We start from the raw sequence: 13,603 nt of genomic DNA on the forward strand, positions 1-13,603 counted from the left end.
GCGTGGTAGAGAGATGTAGTCGTCTGCGTGCTGCAGGAGGGCATCGAGCACTTGCAATAGTGTCCGTGAGAACAGTGGCTGAGAAATGCCATGCAACTGTCCGACTGTGTGCTGGTAGGTGCCTGTGGCCAGGAAGTGGAGTACAGACACCACCTTCAGTAGGGGTGGGATGGCGGTTGGGCTATCTATCATGCTGACAAGGTCAGCCTGTGTCATGTCCACAATGGCGGTTATGGTGTCCCGGTCCAAACGGTAGAGGGTGTGGATCTGCTCATCAGTGAGGTTGAACGGATGTGCTCGGAGGCGTGGGATTGCGGGCTGCCTGCGTGGTGGTAGTGGCTGTGCTGGCGGCCCTTGCTGGCCCTGCCTTGGCCTCCTCCTCCTCCTGCGTCTCCTCCGTGCGGCCGGTTGTAGTTGGTGTTCGTCTTCTTCTTGGAGTTGGAGTACTTGCAGTGCTATCAGGTCCCCCAGGGCCAACATCGCGAGTCCTGCCGGTAGCATTTCGGTGTGGTTGTGGGAGGAGACTGGGTGTGCAATTTATGTGTTTTCAGGCTGTATGGCCTCCACCTGTGGTGATTCATTCCACCTGTGCAAACTGCTCTCCCCTTTGGCCGAGCACGTCCCGCACACAACGCTGCAATTCGAGGAATGGCATCTTGCTATTGCAATCATGTATTTGTACCCGATGGCCGTGTAACATTGGTTGATATGTTCATTCTGCTGTGGTCCCATTGTTTCACATACTATCTGTGCAGTCGCGAACAGACTTGTGAAGGGTCAGTGGTACGTAGTACTCGAGTAACGGTGGGCCCTCATGCATCACTGTACCGAGTTGCAACGACGGGCGGGGCGTCCCATTTGTGGGTGAAGGCAGTTGCCATTTTCACACACAGCCGCACTAGATGGATTAATTTGTGATTTCAAACGGCCACAGATGCCTCTTCGACGTGATGTTGCAAATGAGGAATTCGAAGGGCGGCGCTTTCGGTTTTCAGCTAGCGGCGAGGAAATGCCCACAGGTCTGACTGCAAATATAACGTTCTATTGTTCAATGTCCTTGAGACAGGGGCCATGGCGAGGATGCAATGATTGATATGAATGGTTTTGGATGCGCAATAGCGACGTGGGCGATGAGGCCGGACGTTCCCAAATACATGTTACTTCACTACACTGGAATTACGGGCTGGGGCACTGTGGATTTTGCAGGCTGCATAACGCACAGACTCAATGGATATTTCTAATGTTATGTGAGTAAATATTCAGGCGTTTTAATCCCGGGATGAGGGAATGATGAATGGATGCATGGGCAGGTGATTTGATACAGAGTTTGCCATGTACAGGGCTTCTTGGAATCTATCCGCCTCCCCTGCGCTATGTGATGCAGGGCTGCCATAGTGGGACCATCGTCTATCTGGCCTTGTTGAGCCCTCCCTGTCTCGACGCGCCCTCAGACACTTGTGTCCATGCACGTTACCAATCCCATCTGATGGATTCTGTTTTGACAGACGCATGCACAGGTACACTCGTTTGTGATGGTGTTTACACCTCGACATAGATAGTTATGAGTCGCAAGTGGTTTTTGGGTGGTGATGATCCTTTGGAGTGGGCTAGCATGCATATGGCTGTGGATTTAGTGTGATCATTGAAGTGAGTTGTTCGAATGTAGTTCTGATGGGCATTCTATTCTTTTACTTTTCTTTTGGTTGACAGGTATCTCCTCCCCTTTTGCCACTGCCATCTGTATGCCACTCCTGCAGATGGCTTTTACTCCCGACACCTGCTGCTTCGTGTTAATCAGTGGAGCAGCATTACGATCTTATGGGACGATCGCCAATGGGCCACATGCCCTTACGCAGTACTAGTGGCTCGGAGCAACATTTCGGCCTTTCAGCTGGACTAGTGCCTCCCCATTGGGACGGCCCTGCGGTTCTGTGCGCTTCCATGTTGCCTTTTCGTACGTGAATGTGGCTCTGTGTACCATGATGGAACAGGGCGTCACACAAGTAGTGGCTGGTCATTTCTTGCGGATGCAGCCCACAATGGTGAAATGTGTTTTGGAGTTCATGGCCTAATGGCTGTATGGGCTTGGTGATTTTGTTGTGCATTAAATTTCTATTCTGATTTGGCCCGTGTAGCGTTCTTCTTTGCAAGTGATGTGGCATATTCCTATTTGGGGAGCGATGTATTGTGAGGAGATCTGCATTGGGTTCCAGCTTCGGAGTTTAGTTGCGTTGTACTGTACTGGGCGCGTTTGCCTACGAAGCCCAGTGAGGTCTGGGATGGGGGCTGCCAATATGACTGTTTGAATGTTGTCATGCTCAGGGGCGGGGGATTGGGTTTTGTGTAACAGATGCCGGTCAGCCAGGTGGACTGGTGGAATGATGTGATTTTCGGAATGTTGCTGGTCACAGGTGCCTGTGTTTGCGTGCGTTTCGGGGGGGGGGGACTGTGGTCATGTCCATTGGATTGGCTTCTGTATTCGTGCCATCTGTGCCCTGCAGCTCCCATTGGCCCCTCTTGTGTTTCTTTTGTTCGTTGGCATGCATGGGTGACTTGTACATTTCACTGGTTGCATTGTGACTTCATTGCACCTACGGGGAGTTGTACTTTGTGGGCAGGGAGCGGTGTACAGGCACTCAGTGGGGCCGTTTACGGTTGATTCGCGATGCCGTACTTCTCACCATGGCGGAATGGTACATTCCGCCATGCTTGATGGCGTTAGGTACATGTCCGCTAGGGTCGGAATTGGCGTACCCTTGCGCCATGGTGGTGTTTACGGTTTGGCATGGCGCGCGCGCGCGTGCTTGGTGCAGTTAGCGTTGGCGTTCACTACGGTGTCGCTAATGGCTTCGTACTTTGCGGTGACGGGTCATAGTCGCACCGAGCGCTATTCGATGGCGGTATTGCATTTCCGCCATCGTTTTCCGAATTCCGCCAGGGTCGTAATGAGGGCCAACAGGTCAAAACCCTGGCATGCAACTATATTGCATCTTTTTTTCAAGTACCCATCCTTACACTAGTGGTTGTCTAGATCTCTTACCAGGAAGCTGGAATGGCATAGAAGAAACTCTTGGAACACGGACTGGGTTAAAGGCAATCTGCCTTGTAACTCAAGTCATCTGACCATCTTCTACCTGTTATTACCAGCAATGAGGTTATGAGATTGAGTGGGGACATGTTGCTACTAATCAAAATAAAGAATTGATGGGCAGGAGCAGCTCCAAGGTATTTGGCATCACTTAGTATAAAGGAAACATATCTGGATAACTAGCAGCTAGTACATGGCATGCCACACATGTATCTTTCATTTAAGATCCAAACTATTGTCCATTATATATTCCTCATTGTAATGCGATTGAAATTGTGTTTGTTTTTCTTTCTTTATGTTATGGTGTGATTGTTTTGTGGAACGTTTATTTTAAGCTATACACTAGGTTTTATTATTAATATGCTGCATTTTACTTAAATGTGTGTCATAATGCTCCTTTATACACATTCCCATAACTGGTTATTTTCACATAGGTATAGTTCAATGGTACCGGTTTGACAAGGGAGTCAACTGTAGCTCCTGGTATTGCTTGGTGTCAAGCTATCTGGGCTCTCTGAATCTACAAGCATGAGATAAACAGCTCTTAGCAATTTCACTTGCTGCATTCCATTTGAGGAGGACAAAAGAGAACGAAATGGCCAGTCTTGCACATTCTGCCAACATTGTTTATATGGCTCAAAGCTTTGCACTTTCCACAATGTAAAATGTATATTTTATGTTTTCATGTATTGCTTATTTAAATAGCGCCAATACATCAAATGGTGTTTCAAGGTGCCACGAGACAAAAGTGTGTGTGTGGGGGGGGGTGGGGGACAGCAAAGAAAACAAAACAAATGGTACTACTAGGCCTTGTGTCATTTGGATTGACCAAGTGCAGTAACAAGGATTGCAGGGGGAAGGAGTGCAGGTAGGGGGCAGGGAACATTCTAGGGTAGGAGGGAAATATGGGGTAGAGTGGGGGCATACAAGTACAAGTGGGGAGAAAGGGAATAGAAGGGCCCATTGAACTAGGCAAGTGCCAAGGGGAGACCAGGTGGGCAAGTGCCAGGGGATGCAGGGAGTGAGGACCACATTCTAAGTGTGAGGACGGGGGTGGACGAGGCTCGGTAGGGATGCACACTTGTCAGACTAGTGAGAGGAAGGGAGCCCAGAAGGGCAAGTGCAGTTTAGGGAGACCAGAGTGCTGGGGAAGACTGGGCGAGGAGGGCCTGGTGCCCTGTAGGACTCAGAAGGGACCAGGCAGTCAGTCCATGGGCAGAGGGGGGCATTGGGAGGGGGAGAGGAAAGGAAGGTGTGAAAAGGAAGGTCTTGAGAAGCTTCTGGAATGTAGGAGATCCAGCTCAAGCCTGAGAGGGTCAGAGAGGCCATTCCACAGGGAGGATCCTGCCGAAGAGAGAGATCTACCCCCACTCTCTACTTAGAAAAGCATCTGATCGGCAGAGAATTGGAGCTAGAAAACAGAAGGGCTCAAGCAGGGAGATATTTAGGGAAGGGCGGATCCTCATCCTTCATCCAAGGTGGGTTCAGCTGAGTCGGTCAGACCATAGGGTAGAATTGTGAGAGAAAGAGTCACAGAGACTGCGGAAGAGTCCAGTGGCTGCATCAGGAGAGTCAAGATGAATATTGAAGTCTCCGAGTAGGATAGTTTGGAGGTAGAGGCCAGGAGAGAAGAATTGAGGTCAGACCACTCAGAAAGAAAGTGAGGGACTGGACCAGGGGTCCTGTAGATGGTGGCAAGAGTCAGTGAGAGGACAGAAGAGACCACGCCTGCAGAGGAGGCATTCGAAGTAAGAGTAGGACTGAGTGGGTATGTATGATAGTAGCAGGGACTCATTCAGGGAATATCAGGGCCACTCTGCCTCCAGCCCGTTAAAGCCTGGACTTAGAGAGGATCTTGTGACAGAGCTGGCAATGAACCATGTCTCATTGAGAGTGAGGACGTCAAGGTCAAAGTCTTCAAGGAGGTGACAGATAGTAGAGGAATGTTCAACAGCAGAGCAAAAGTTGAGGGTATCTAAGTGAAGCTGGTTGCCACCTTGGAAGGTCTTCTGAGGAAGAGTACAGGGATGCGGTACACACCTCGGAGGTGGCAAAAGTGTTGGGGGGTAGCAGAAGGAGGAGTGGCAGGAGAAAGGAGGAAGTTGATGAGAGATGAAAGACACCCATCAAGATGGAGAAGGTTGGACTAAGAGTTCTGGGCCATGACAGTGCCATTCTGGTAGACATTAATGATGCACCTAGAGGATGAAAAATGTGCCAAGAACATTTCCCATCTGGGTCCACCATTAATGGGTGAAGAGTCCGAAGGTCTGGAGTTGAAGTAACAAAGAGGATGTCAGTGATAGTCTACCTCGAAGAAGCGTTGACGTAGGTGTCAGCGATGGGCAGGCCTGTATTGGAGAGCTTTCTTGAACTTTATCCTTCCAGGCTTCAGAAAAGAGGTAGGATAGGTGATGGAATAGCAGTTGGAGTAAATAGGGGAGATGGAGAGTACCACGGATGGAGATGATGGAAGAGAGGTAGAGTGAGATGGAGACAATGCACAATGAACTCACCAGGCAACCTAGCAGCAAGACAGGTGCAGACAGATCAGGTGCATGAGAGGAAAGTCCAGGCCCGAGAAGAGGGACCTCAAGGCACAAACATATGGGTGGAGTGATCTGCAGGGGCAAGGGGGACGTGTGGTGCAAGAGTCAGAGGCAGCACAGTTGTTATGCTGCTCATGTAGCAGAAGGGTGCAAAGCATACATGTTTTGTTTGTTTGCTATGGTGTCGCTGGGGTCTTATTCGTTTCCAGAAAGTGTTACAAAGGCCTTGACATTAGGACTCAATATTGATTGACCTACTCAGTTGCCTGCTGATGCTTCTTCAAGTAGGGGACTCCTGTTCAGACGGATGGCCTCATTGCTGTGAAAATGACAATATAACAACTACTCTTTGTTGTTGAAACACTTCAAAAAACATCACAACAGCCAGGACATTCGATGATTCCCACTGAGGTACTTGAGCCTCTTGTTCGGATGCTCAATTTGCTCCGAAGTAAACACCACCTCAGCCAGATCATTGGCTGATTCCCACTCAGGTACTTGAGCCTCTTGTGCAGATGTTCAATTTGCTCCGAAATCGGTTTCCACCAAGTTATCCCCCACTCCCAGTGTACCCTCACCATGATTTCTGGCTGGCTGGGAGGCCTGGGGTTATCAGTCTAAGCTCCCCCTGAACACTGTATGTATTGGATGCTGTACTGTGCACTTCCCATGGCCATCCCACTCGGCTCTGATCTCCTGCTTCTTGCTCAAGTTCCAGACCGCTATAACAGTCATGGATACTCACTCTGATGTGCCTCTTTTCCTTGCATACCTGCTGTGAGCACCCAGGCTTTGCGCTCATTCACCACGTTGTCCTGCATTTGCCATCCATCTCCAAATCTTGCTGAAGGCATTGTTGTCCAGTCAAGCAGGAGGCTGAACCCCTGGTGCCACAGACACAATTTAAAATGACCCATCTTCTACCCACACAAACACTCCCACCGACACAACGTCTCCCACCTACTCGATCACTCCCTCTATGCAGTTGAAGGGGGCAAAAAGTACAATATAAAACAATCAAATAAAATAACCAAGAAAAAAATAAAAACACTGTTTAAAAGAAATCCCAATTTGATATACCATTCTTAAAAAAGGTAGCATATTTGCATTGGAGTAGCAGACTACTTCCTCCCAAGAGTTCACTCTTGTTTTCTTTATCCATACTGGCCTCGAGAGTTCGTAGATACCAAGATGATAAATCTACTCTGGCAACTTTCACCAAGAGCACCGTTTGAATCTGCTGGTGAAAAAAGACATCATATCAGAAATAGCCCTTGCTTGGGCCAGTTGTAGGCTTTTATAACATTTCCAGCCAACCAGTCACTCACTTCCTAAACCAAAAAATTCACTGACTCTCTCACTCAGTCTGCCAGTCTGAGGGTCACTCAATCACTTTGCCACTCATGCAGTCACACCATCATGTCACATTCAGTCAGTAACTCGACATTAGTCACACAGTCAGTCACTCCCACACAATCCCAGTCATTCAATTACACGTGCTTGGTTGGACTCAGACATGCTTACTCTGCGAGGCTCCCGCGCCTTTGCAACAGCCACTCGGCAAGGACCACCCTTAGCGGGGACACCCACTTGGCTCGGCTTATGCCAAAGAGGAGGGGGCCTCTGCACTCACCACCCAGGGTATGGTTGGGGGGTAGATGCGTCATCAAGGGGCAACGCTGGGGGAGCCACGGCCAATGAGCCCCTATTTAAGGTGGTCAGCGCACTGGGCACCCTCTTTGGTCCTGCTTCCAGGTTAAAAGGTGTGCACCGTGGTAAGTGTTGAAGGGAGGTGGGGGTGCTTTACAATTTAAAAATAAAGGGTGATAGGGGTCCCAGAACCAGTCCGGTGGGGTCCAGCCCAGGGAGCAAGTGTTAGAGGGGACACAGAACCAGTCCAGAAAGTCACACGAGTATGCAGCCCAGAGAGCAAGGGTGAGAGGGGACCCAGAACCAGACCAGGGAGTCACACGAGTATCCAGGCCCAGTCCACGGAGCAAGCAAGTCTGGTGGGGTCCAGCCCAGGGAACAAGGGTGAGCGGGGTCCCAGAACCAGTCCAGAGAGTCACACTAGTATCCAGGCCCAGTCCAGGGTGCAAGCGAGTCCGGTAGGGTCCAGCCCATGGCGCAAGGGTGGGAGGGGTCCCAGTCAGGGAGTCACACGAGTATCGAGGCCCAGCCCAGGGAGCAAGCAAGTCCGGTGGGGTCCAGCCCAGGGAGCAAAGGTGATAGGGGACGCAGAACCAGTCCAGAGAGTCATACAAGTATCCAGACCGAGGCCAAAGAGCAAGGGAATGCAGAACTACACTTGTGTAGAAGGACGAGGTGTGGCTCCTTCTTCATCCGGTAGTTCCCAATTTTATTTTGGAGGGCTTTTCTGTACTCTGATGCAGAAAGTACTGGAAAGCCAATATCCCTGGCTTGAACATTGATAAAATGCAAAAAAAGATTTGTATAAAAAGTTTGAGAAGAGCAAGCAAATTACTTTTTGGTTGACACATAGCTGTGAGAAATAAAGCATATACAATTTCACTGTACACCCTCTAATGTGCTTTCGTAATTCCATTTATGTACCTTGTATAGATTCCTGTCGATGAAGATCCAATGTTAACCTCCCCTTTGCTGCCATCAGTTCTTCTTTTGTGAACAAAAGATCCAGCAGCTTGTTCAGTAGGTAACGTGATGGGTTGCTAGTCTGATTTTTTGCCAGTTACGACAATCTCCATCAACTTCACGGGGTTCGCTAACATCTGCAAACCCGCAGGTCCAATCTGTTGCAAGGGGCATTTTTGTCTGTGTACACAAAAAATGAAAAATTACTACATTTCTCAAAGCTCTCCATCTGGATAAAACCATGGCAATTCCTTAGAATTTAATATATATTAGTGTCACTTCCCCAGGAAGTGGCTCTCCGATTATCTTGTTTCCCATTTCTTTGCATGATTGGTATATTGTGAAGAAATTATCAATCTCATGTTTCCCCCATGTACAGTGCATTGGTAAAGGAGCCATACAAGCAAAATAAATACACATGGTTTGAAATAGAGGGGAGCTGGGGGCTATTAAGCCCTGCTTGTAGCCTTCAAGAGCCTGGTTAGCTTTACAACATGCCTACCAGGAGCTACATTTGGCTCCCAGGCCAACTAATGTCGATCACGTATACCCACGGGAATTTAACTATGTGCTTGCTTTTGTAACTATCAACAACAAAAAACTTAGGACACCACTATATGACATTGGAAGCACAACGGGTCATAAGTAATAGACAAAGCGATATGTTTGCATGTGGGCATATAATGAGTGATGGACAATAACCGGTGAATACATGAGTCACAGTATTTGAGCTACCTTTTCACACCCTCTGACACCTTCGTCTAGAAGCCCTATGGCTTCATAGGAATGTTGGGGAGGAGGGTTTGAGATTGGGGTGGAGACACACAGAAGCCTACAACTGTTAGCATTTGGATAGAGAAAAAACATGTATTTATTACATAGGGGCACAAACCAACTTTTGTTTAACTATAATGGCACTTATCTCTGATGCAGTTGATGGACCAGGGTTGGGATTTGGATCGGGAAAAACTGTTTGTGGCTCCCATCCTCCTCCTCTTTATCCACTGATGGGCCTGTTCCAAGCACTGCTCAACTGCTACCTGCTGACGGGAATGCATTTTGTCCCAGTATGCTGAAATAATGGCACAAATATCAAAATTACACATTTTAATACAGTACACATTCTAATCAAGTCTTATCAGACTTTGCGCTCAAAGTGCCTGCCAGTGATTTTTCAAAGCAGTCTTCTGAGAGTTAATTACTTTATTGGAGTTGTAAAACAGGTCTGCCTTCAGCCACTTGATTTAGATCTGGTGCGGGAAGCTTGCCGCTTCAGCCAGTAAGCACAGAGACAGGTTGTGAGGTGAATAATGAGTGCCATGAGCAGTGTAGTGTGAGCCAGAGCTAGAGCGTTGGGCTCTTCACTTTCGTGTTGCTAGTCTCAGTTGCCAATAGTGAACCCCCATGTGTCAATGTGCTCTCACCATTCCTGCCACTGCCATTACACTCACAGTTCTTCAATCCCAACTACCTTCAAGATGTACTAAAATAATTAAATGCTGCACCCATTCCCAGCAACACTAAAAGCATTCAAGCCTGTGTGGGTGCTAAATATTGGCTTATTCAAGATACATAAATTGTTCAGATTTCGAAATGTAATAAAGTCACATCCACAAGAATATTCTCCCTTTATGGTGGTCTGTTTATCTTGTTTCCTTACTGCTTTTCTAGTTTTCTGTCTGACTGGTTATTTATTAACATTGTATCATGCTTTGACGAAACAGCTTTGTAAGCACAATAAGCAACATCATAAGGCTGTAGGCTTAGGCTTACAGTCGCTTGTAAATTGTACAAGGGTATCAACCCGAAGATGTCTTCTCAGGAAGGCCGGGGGGGGGGGGGGAGATGAAGCAGGAGGAAGACTATGTTTTCACATGCATATTGACAGAGAAAATTAAAAATGTATTTTAATAGGACTGTTAACCAACTTTCTTTTTTACTCAAGGGGTGCTTACTCTGATGCTGTTGCCAGACCAGGACCGGGATCAGATTAAAACACTTGAGTGGTTCTGCCCCCCCAAACCCCCTTTTTTCACTGAAGAGCCAGTTCCAGTCAGTGTTCGATGATCTTCTGATGCGCATCCATTCTATCCCAGTACACTGAAATAGAAGCACAAATATTAGGCACTTCTTATTGGGCAATGAAAGTCAGCAAAAAAATAAAAAATAAAATTTAAAAGCATTTAATTAACAACAGACAAAGCCTCTGGTGTGGCAGCGCATGGAACAAAACAGTACACGCAATTCATGCTTTATATATATTGCACCCTGCAAGATACGCTTGGCGGGCTTATGCTGGGGCCCTGAAGTGGTAAATGAATCAGGGCTGAGAATTGGGCCAGTGTAAGCAGTAAAAGCAACATTAGAAGCCGTGCAGCCAAATGCGCACCATTAATGATACATTTTAAGGCAATGGTTTCGCTCACAAATAGAGCTCCATTTGTCAAGCCACACTGGTCGTACATATGTCAAAATACCGTCGTTTAAAAAAAGATTGCGACTCTGAAGAGATTCTCATTTCCACACGGCTGGGTTAATCTAGGAGTGCAAGACCCTGCACACTAGCACCTGGAGCAGAGCAGAAACAGCAGAGAGAGCACAGCCTGACACATCCTAAGAGCTGCTCGCACCCAAGGCAGGTCACTGGGGAAAGAAAGGACCTAAAGAGAACATTGGCTGAAGTGCATAGTAAGGGCAGAATGACATTCACCCCGGTCTCTTACCTGAAAGCGGATACACTTGCATGTGGGTAAACTGAAAGCCGAGTCGCAATTTCGTTACTCGCACCAGTGGGACTGTGGAGACAGAAAGAACATACTCAGACTAAATGTGCAGGAACATGCAAGGCAGACGGAGGAAAAGGTGTACAGTTGTTGAAGGCGTAAAATGATGAAAAGAGCTCAAACAGGGCAGGTTCCAAGCGTTTCGGCAAACACAGAAGACAGGATCAGAGTGCAGGGATAGGCCACATGCGAACATAGTGGTGAAAAGGTGCCACGTTTGGCTCTGAGTGTAAAATACTCAGACATGATATCTTTCTCATGTACAGCACTGTCTCCGACCCCATCCCATGCACATGCGCAATCTGAATGACACCTGGCCTAGTAGGATCTGTCCTCCCTTTGTTCCCCTCCCATGCCTCGTCACGCCTTGAAACACTTGTGTATAGGCGCGTTATAAATGCCATATCATATCATGATAGTTTATTTATATAGCGCCTATACACAATGGGCCTCATTACACGGTAGGCGGTGAGCCATGGCGCTATTAGCGCCATGGCTCATGCAGGTAAAATACCGGCACCGCCTTGGCGGAAAGGGGATTTACCGCCCCATTCCAAGGTTGGAGGGGCGGTAAATCCCCCTTCCACCATTGCCCTTCCCCATTCCCATTTCTGCCCCATAGGGCTCTATGGGAATGGGGAAGGCGCTAATTACGGCACCGCAATTTTGCGGTGCCGTAATTAGCTCCGAGGTCCCTTAGCGGGTTGGATTTTAACGCCTGCAAAAAGCAGGCGTTAAATCCCCCAACCCGCAAAGGGACCTCGTAGTAAGGCGGTAAGGATTTACCGGTACCGGTATTTTACCGGTACCGGTAAATCCTTACCGCCATCCGTGTAATGAGGCCCAATGTGTTTAAAAGCACTTTATGGCAAGGGTGGGAACAAGGGAAAATAGAAAATATTCTTACAGGTCATGGACGACAAGAATGTGAAATTAACTGTCATACTCGTTTTAGTGACATTTCAGATAGTGCAAGAGCTAAGACACAGATAGGAAGGAAATGGGAACAGACAGGCGAAGGGCATTAGGGGACAATGGGGGGGGGGGGCACAGCAACACCAGCTATCACTGTGCGGCTGAGTAACAGACTACCAAATCGCCTTTGCTGGAGGCAATAAACCTTACTAGCCTGACATTGCACATCAGTTAAGTTGCTGCGCCTTAAACATGACAGTAACGAAGTTTCAAAAACATAACATTACACAAACAGTTCTCTCAAAATGAAACAATACAGGAAGCCATTCGAAGCATCGACACCGCCCGTTACCAGATTGTGCAACATGCTCTGCTGGAACACTAGAACTAAAAGAACAGGCATGGGGGAACGGCATAGAGATGGTCAAACGAGGGCTACAAGTCCCCTTCACGTAGAGTTAAACAACATTTAAAACACGTGAAGGGGGCTACTAATAATGTTATAAGGACCATGCAGCCCTCGACCTTTGCTCTGCCCATTCTTGAGTACAAAGATCTCTCCACAGTACCTTGTTAATACCAGTCCACACAATGATATTGTAATCTCTCCTTAACCTCCTGCCCCCCTTGCCTCTGCTTTCAGCCCCCACCAACCCCCCCTCAGTGACCAGACGCCTGGCGCCATGCTCTATCCGAAGCCGCCCTTCTCGGTGTTAAACTTTCTTTGTTTTGCACCCCGGAGGTCAGGGCTGGGCACAAATGGGACTGGTTGCAGCGGGAGGAGCTCATTGGACAGATAACAGAACCTCGATGCCACCGGGCTGTGCGCTATACAAATGAAAAATAAATAAATAAGCGACATCAGAGTCCAAAATCTACAAGGTAACGAACAAAAAACATGCCATTGCTCCCAAATGTGTCTTTCTATTTGCTATGCGTTGTGCTACCTCAGCAAATCAGCCCTGGCGACAGGAACAGCCCACATGCATCAGATCATACGCGCCAGCTCTCAGCATTTAGTCCCGGATGAGAAATGTTGCTAAACATTGTGTACTGAGAATTATGTGTGATCTAGAGAGCACACGAGGTGTAGGTCGGAAACTGCATCGAGTCTTCCCTACCAAACAAATCTGGATTGGAAGTGGATTGCTACTGTATTTTCCCAAACATTTAAATCCTCTTTAACTCTAGAAACTCCCATTACTCAGTGGATCGCTTTTGGCTTCCTTTTCCCTACCAAAAAAATCTGGATTGAAAGTGGATTGCTACTGGATTTTCCCAAACATTTAAATCCTCTTTAAATCCTCTTTTACTCCAGAAACTCCCATTGTACTCAGTGGATTGCTTTTGGATTCCTTTTGGCTTCATGCACCCTGAAATATGTTAATTAGCAATCCTCAGTGAAATGCAATTCCAAAACAATCCAAGCAATCCAATCCCCAAACAATCCACTAAACATCCAAAATCAATCCAATCCCCAAACAATCCATTAAAAATCCAAAAGCAATCCAATCCCCAAACAATCCACTAAAAATCCAAAAACAATCCAATCCCCAAACAATCCACTAAAAATCCGAAAACAATCCAATCCCCAAACAATTCACTAAAAATCCAACAGCAATCCAATCCTCAAACAATCCAGCAAAAATCCCAAA

Source organism: Ambystoma mexicanum, chromosome 3p, assembly GCF_040938575.1.
Source record: "Ambystoma mexicanum isolate Mex_15411 chromosome 3p, UKY_AmexF1_1, whole genome shotgun sequence".
In the NCBI taxonomy this organism is placed as follows: Eukaryota; Metazoa; Chordata; class Amphibia; order Caudata; family Ambystomatidae; genus Ambystoma; species Ambystoma mexicanum.